Raw genomic sequence first — 7,102 nt, 5'->3', positions numbered from 1 at the left:
CAGCCTCTCGTCTGGATACCATCCCCAAACAAATGGGCAGACGGAACGCAAGATCCAGGAGATTGGCCGTTTCCTCCGTACCTTCTGTCACGGCCACCAGGACTCCTGGAACCAGTTCCTAGGATGGGCCGAGTACGCACAGAACTCACTCCGCCAGCCTACCACCGGCTTCACCCCATTCAGTACGTACTCGGCTATCAACCTCCCCTCTTCCTGTGGTCAGGGGAACCCTCCGATGTCCCTGCGGTTGATTACTGGTTCCGGGAGATTGAGAGGGTCTGGGACACGGCTCATCATCGGACTCCTGGCTTTGTGGTGGTCAGCTCCAGTATCTCATCGACTGGGAGGGGTACGGCCCAGAGGAGCAATCATGAGTACCCAAACAGGACATCCTAGACCCGAACCTACTTGAAACTTTCCACTCTTCTCATCCAGACAGACCGGCGCCTCAGGGTAGAGGTCGACCACCATGGCGTCGGGGTAATGTCACAAGCACGCCAGGCTCCACCCTCTCCCAGACACAACGCTCACAGTCACCCGAATACTGATCACACACACCTGCACGGTCCGGTCTCGTTTGCACATGCTTAAGCTTATGTTTGCTTCTACGGACTCACCTGTGTTTACCTACCTGTTCTCCCAGTCTTCCGAGTGTCTCCTCGTCCTGTCTCCTGGCTCCTTGTCTCCATCGCTCCATCGTCCTGCTCTCCTTGTCACCTGCAACCAGACGTACAGTATCACCATTGACTTTACCATTCCGCTGGACATACTCTTCTGTTACTCACCTCATCTGCTCACATCCTGGTTCTGTTAATAAACTCTGTTTACCCCTGTCATCAGTTCTCCATGTCACATCTGTATTGTAACAGAATGGGGTTTCTGGCTACAGAATTTTTCCCAAATGGCAGCTCTGCCACCCTTCCCTAAATACCCAGACCAGAACAAATGGGTTGTAAATATTTGCTACACAAACACCTGGTTTCGGGGGAGAGGATCAGATATCTTGAAGAGACCACTCAAAAAGGAGAACAGAATTCTCATAAGTTAAAATTTTTCTCATCCTACCAGTGACTGCAGTGAAGTTGAGACCATTTTACCAGTCGCACTGAGACATTTAAAAAGATACCAAACATGAAAGGGAAAAAACAATAGATTCACAAGATACATCATCTGTGGTATCGGCATTCTGTGACTTGAATCCGGGGGAAGGGAAGGGAGGAGGGACAGGGGGAGAAGTTTTGGGCAGGGCGATGTCCTACACTCTTTCTGTGAGATCTTCCCTCCAGATTATTGAGTTTTATTGTTTTATTTCAGGGTGTCGGATCTCAGCTTTTGTCTTAGCAGTAAAACCAGGTTGGAATGCCAATTGGTTATTAGGGTCATTTATATAACAATTTAACTACACATTTGATTATTCTATTTGACTCTTTACTCTTATTGAAATCATTCATCTGGTTCTCAGAGTCACACAGGAGAGTCACACAGAGTCCTCGCACAGGTCGTTATGCAGGCCCACAATCACAAAATTGCCAGTCTTGGTCACTAGACAGAGGTAAATGACTATACTGTTTTAGACTGCCGCTCTCATGCTTGCTTTCTCTAAAAGTATTTTATTTAGTCCCCATAGATCTGTGTACACTTGAATTAAAATAACATTATCTCCAATCAGAGGTCATGACCACTACTACAGATATAAGTTGACCAACATTACTCTTCCGATAGTAGCTTTGGTTGGTCATGCCATAGTTTCCCACGTAATAATAATAATTAATAATAATAATAATAATTTGTTACATTTATATAGCGCTTTTCTAGGCACTCAAATTGCTTTACATAGAAGGGGGGGAATCTCCTCACCCACCACCAATGTGCAGCATCCACCTGGATGATGCGACGGCAGTCATATTGCACCCGAACGCTCACCACACACCAGCTGATTGGTGGAGAGGAGACAGAGTGATGAAGCATATTGTATATGGGGATGAATAGGAGGCCATGATGGACAGAGGCCAATGGGCAAATTTGGCCAGGATGCCAGGGTTACACCCTTACTCTTTATCGAAGGACATCCTGGGATTTAATGTCTCATCCGAAGGATGGTGCTTGTTACAGTATAGTGTCCCCATCACTATACTGGGGTGTTAGGACCCACACAGACCACAGGGTGAGCACCCCCTGCTGGCCTCACTAACACCTCTACCAGCAGCATCCTAGTTCCCTTTCAAGGGAACTCGCGCTGCGTCAAGCGCTGCGGGAACGCCCCTGCGTGATGCGTCATGAAGCACTCGTAAAATCAGTCCAATGGTGTGGCTGGACGTCGTAGGCGGGTGACGTCATAGACCAGGAAGCTATAAAGCAGCCCTGAACCAGACAATGTCAGCTTCTGTGTCTTCACAAGCGCTCCATGTGAAATCGTTTGTCCTTGTATGAAAGAAAAGTGTGTGTGTCTCTTAAAAAATGGCGAATCAACAATTCAGACAGTGTGTCACTCCCTGCCCTCGTTTCATCACGGGTGGGGATACACACTTGCTCTGTGTAATGTGTTTGGGACCGGAGCATGCACAGTCAGCTCTCGAGGGGGCTGGCTGCGAGCATTGTGAACAGTTATCAATGAGAACTCTCCGGTCCCGCCGTTCGCTCTTTGAGGAGGGCGCTTCGGCTCGCGTTCCCCAGGGTGCAGGTCCCGCTGCTGCTGAGGCACAGCGAAGGCTTTCATCTTGGGGTTCGCAAATGGATCTGACGGCGGGGTTAGAGACGGGTGATCCCCTTTCTCTGCCTTTACCCGTCAGACCCGACGCTTCAGTTGCCAAGTTAGAAGCACGCTCTGCGGTTTCTTCTGCTCGCGCTGAAGCGCAGGTGCAGCAACACTCCAGTTCTGAGGAAGTGGATGTTGTAAGCCTGGATTATTTAGATGAGGTTTCGCCGCCTCAGTCACACGCTCAAGAGGAGCTTTTGGAGGTTGTGACTCGCGCTGTTGCCAGGTTGCAAATAGACTGGCCAGCCGAGACTCACGAAGCGCATCAGCCTAGTAAATTAGATGAACGCTTCCTTCCATCTAGATCACAACCTCCAAAGCGGGGCTTGCCTTTTTTTTCCTGATCTCCACACCGAGGTGTCGAAATCATGGAAAAAACCGGCATCATTCAGACCATTCAACCCCAATACAGCTAGAAAGAAAAGAAAATATTCAAACATAGTGGGGTTGAAACAGCATGGTTACGCGGTGATGCCGCGGGTAGAAGAGACGCTCGCGAGCTATCTCTCTCCCGAGTCGTCATCGTCGTTAAAAGCCCCGCAGCTGCCCACTAAGCCCGTTAGAACAACATCAGCTTTAGTGGGTAGGGCTTACTCGGCAGCAGGTCAGGCAGCCGCATGTCTCCACACGATGGCGGTGTTGCAAGCTTATCAAGCCGACCTGCTGAAAGACATTGATGATGAATGTGAAGAAGTGGGGAGGGAAACGATAGCTGAGATTAGGAGAGCTGCTGATTTGTCTCTTCGGGCCACCAAGGAGACGGCAAGATCCATCGGCCGTTCTATGGCAGCCCTGGTGGCCACGGAGAGACATCTCTGGCTAAATCTTTCAGAAATAAAAGATAGAGATAAAAAAAGTTCCTTCTCGACTCTCCTATCTCCCCTGCTGGCCTCTTCGGCGACTCAGTCAACACAGTCGTCGAGAGGTTTCAAGAGTCTAAAAAGCAGGCGGCTGCGTTTCAAAAATTTCTCCCCCGCAAATCTCATGTCTTTGGGGCTGCTGGGCGGGAGCAGCCCCAACCGAGTACGTCCTCCTCTCACAGAGCGCAACAGCGAGAGAGTGTTGCCACCCGCGCTCCCCCACAGAGAGACTGGGGGCGGGGTCAGCACTCTCAGCCGAGGTCTTCCCGAGGTAGAGCAGATCTGAGGACTGTTATTATCTCTAGGAAGGCCTCGGCGAAGAAGTCCTGACGCCAGAGGCGCCAGAGCAAGAGGTACAGACTCTTTTGCAAAAAGAGGCTATAGAGCGGGTCCCTCCCCACTGCAGAGAGTCAGGGTTTTACAGCCGGTACTTCATAGTTCCGAAGAAGGATGGAGGACTGCGTCCTATTCTAGATCTGCGCCAGCTAAATCGGGCAGTAGAGAAACTAAAGTTCAAAATGCTCACGCTAAAACAGATCATGTGTCACATCAGGTCCGAGGACTGGTGTGTCACAATAGACCTGAAAGACGCATACTTTCACGTCTCCATCCTTCCTCAACACAGGAAGTTCCTCAGGTTTGCTTTCGGGGGCGAAGCATTCCAATATCGGGTACTTCCATTCGGCCTAGCATTATCACCCCGCACCTTCACAAAATGCGTGGATGCAGCTTTGGCTCCGCTGAGACTCCAGGGCATCCGCGTATTGAATTACATAGACGACTGGCTGATCTTAGCAGAGTCGGAACATCTAGCGGCTCAGCATCGAGATGCTGTGATCGCTCACATGAAGAGGCTGGGGTTAAGGCTAAACACAAAGAAAAGCATGTTATCTCCACAGCAGAACGTCACTTTTCTGGGTGTGCTATGGGATACGAAAACCATGAGGGCTCGGCTGACGCCCGCTCGGGTGAATTCGATTTTACAATCCGTATCCAAGATAAAGCTAGGCCAGTCACTCACTGTGAAGCATTTTCAAAGACTTCTGGGTCTGATGGCAGCAGCGTCCAACGTGATACCTTTTGGCCTGCTGTGCATGAGGCCCTTACAGTGGTGGCTCAAGACCAAGGGATTCTCCCCGAGGGGAAATCCTTTTCGCACGATCAAGGTCACGCGGCGGTGCCTACGTGCCTTAGTCATGTGGAAGGATCCTTGGTTCCTGTCCCAGGGTCCGGTGCTGGGGGCTCCTTGTCGTCGCTTAACGCTAACGACGGATGCATCCCTCACCGGCTGGGGGGCGACCATGAGTGGTCGCTCAGCCCAGGGTCTGTGGAGCGATCAGCAGCTCTCCTGGCACATAAACCAGTTAGAGCTGATGGCAGTGTTCCTGGCACTCAGGCACTTTCTCCCAGACCTCAGGGGCCATCATGTGTTAGTTCGCACGGACAACACATCGGTGGTCTCATACATAAATCGCCAGGGGGGTTACGCTCGCGCCGGCTATGGAAGCTGGCACATCGAGTCCTAGTTTGGGCCCAGGGCAAGATGCTATCGGTCAGAGCAGTGTACATCCCGGGGTACCTGAATACGACGGCAGACTCCCTGTCGAGGCAGGGAGTGGTGCCGGGGAGTTGGAGACTCCACCCCGAGGTGGTGGAGCTCATATGGAACCGGTTTGGTCAGGCTCAGGTGGATCTGTTTGCGTCTCAAGAGACAACGCACTGTCCCCTATTTTACTCCCTCACACATCCAGCCCCGCTGGGGTTGGATGCCATGGTGCAGACGTGGCCGAGGCTGCGTCTGTACGCCTTTCCCCCTCTGGCATTAATACCAGGAGTGCTGGAGAGAGTGCGCCGGAACGGGGTTCGTCTGCTGCTAATAGCCCCGTTTTGGCCGACACAAGTTTGGTTGTCAGACATTATATCTCTCCTCGAAGGTCCCCCGTGGGAGATTCCGATCAGGAGGGACCTTCTCTCCCAGGCGTCGGGGGCAATCCTGCACCCGAGGCCGGAGTTGTGGAAACTGTGGGCTTGGCCCCTGAGGGGGCCCAGCTCGTAGACTCAGGTCTTTCTGCTGAGGTAGTTCAGACCATGTTGCACTCCAGAGCTCCCTCTACGAGGAGGCTGTATGCCCTTAAATGGAGAGTCTTTGTAGCTTGGTGTTCTAACCATTCTCTAAACCCAGTCAACTGCCAAGTCAACTCAGTACTGGATTTTCTACAAGAAAAGTTTGCTTCAGGGTTATCCCCTTCCACCTTAAGGTATACGTGACGGCAATATCGGCCTATCACATCTATCTGGATGGTGCATCGGTGGGGAAACACCCATGGGTTATTCGCTTCCTTCGTGGTACTCTGAGGCTAAGGCCTGCGGCACGCTCAAGGGTGCCGACCTGGGATCTGGCTGTGGTGCTGGAAGGTCTAGCTTTGGCCCCATTTGAGCCTATTGAGGAGGTGCCAGAGAAGTTCCTCACATTAAAAACTGTGTTTCTCTTGGCTATTTCCTCTCTAAAGAGAGTGGGGGATTTGCAAGCACTATCTGTCGCCCCCTCCTGTCTTGAGTTTGCGCCAGGAATGGTGAAAGCTTTTTTATATCCAAAAGAAGGATATGTCCCGAAAGTTCCTACGAACGTGGCGGGTCCTATAATGCTGCAGGCCTTCTCTCCGCCTCCCTTTGAGAATCCAGACCAGGAGAAGTTAAATCTGCTCTGCCCAGTAAGGGCACTAGATGCTTATGTCCACAGAGCTGCCCTGTGGAGGAAATCTGAGCAACTGTTCGTCTGTTTCGGGTCCCCAAACAAAGGGAAACCTGCATCTAAGCAGACATTAAGCAAGTGGATAGTCGAGGCTATCTCACTCGCATATGAGTCGGCCGGCCAACCTTCACCACTAAAGGTCCGAGCCCACTCTACTAGGAGTATGGCGGCCTCTTTGGCTCTTCTGTCAGGAGTCTCCCTGCAGGAGGTATGTGATGCGGCAGGGTGGTCCTCTCTGCACACTTTTGTGAGGTTTTACAACCTTGATGTAGCCTCTACTCCAGGTTCTCGGGTGCTTGTAGCTTAATGTGCGCTATAAATTTCACATGTACAGGCATTTGAGAGTTATGGCGGCGTTGGTATTGTGTTCCCGCAGCGCTTGACGCAGCGCGAGTTCCCTTGAAAGGGAACGTCTCAGGTTACGTATGTAACCATGGTACCCTGAGAGGGAACGAGACGCTGCGTCGCTTAGCCATACTCCCGGCACGCCTGTGACCGACTTGTTCGACTTTTTCAGAAGCTGACATTGTCTGGTTCAGGGCTGCTTTATAGCTTCCTGGTCTATGACGTCACCCGCCTACGACGTCCAGCCACACCATTGGACTGATTTTACGAGTGCTTCATGACGCATCACGCAGGGGCGTTCCCGCAGCGCTTGACGCAGCGTCTCGTTCCCTCTCAGGGAACCATGGTTACATACGTAACCTGAGACGTTTTCCCAGTTGGTCTCCCATC

The sequence above is a fragment of the Gobio gobio genome (genome assembly GCF_949357685.1).
Source record: "Gobio gobio genome assembly, chromosome: 8".
NCBI lineage: Eukaryota > Metazoa > Chordata > Actinopteri > Cypriniformes > Gobionidae > Gobio > Gobio gobio.
This window is presented reverse-complemented; position numbering follows the sequence as displayed.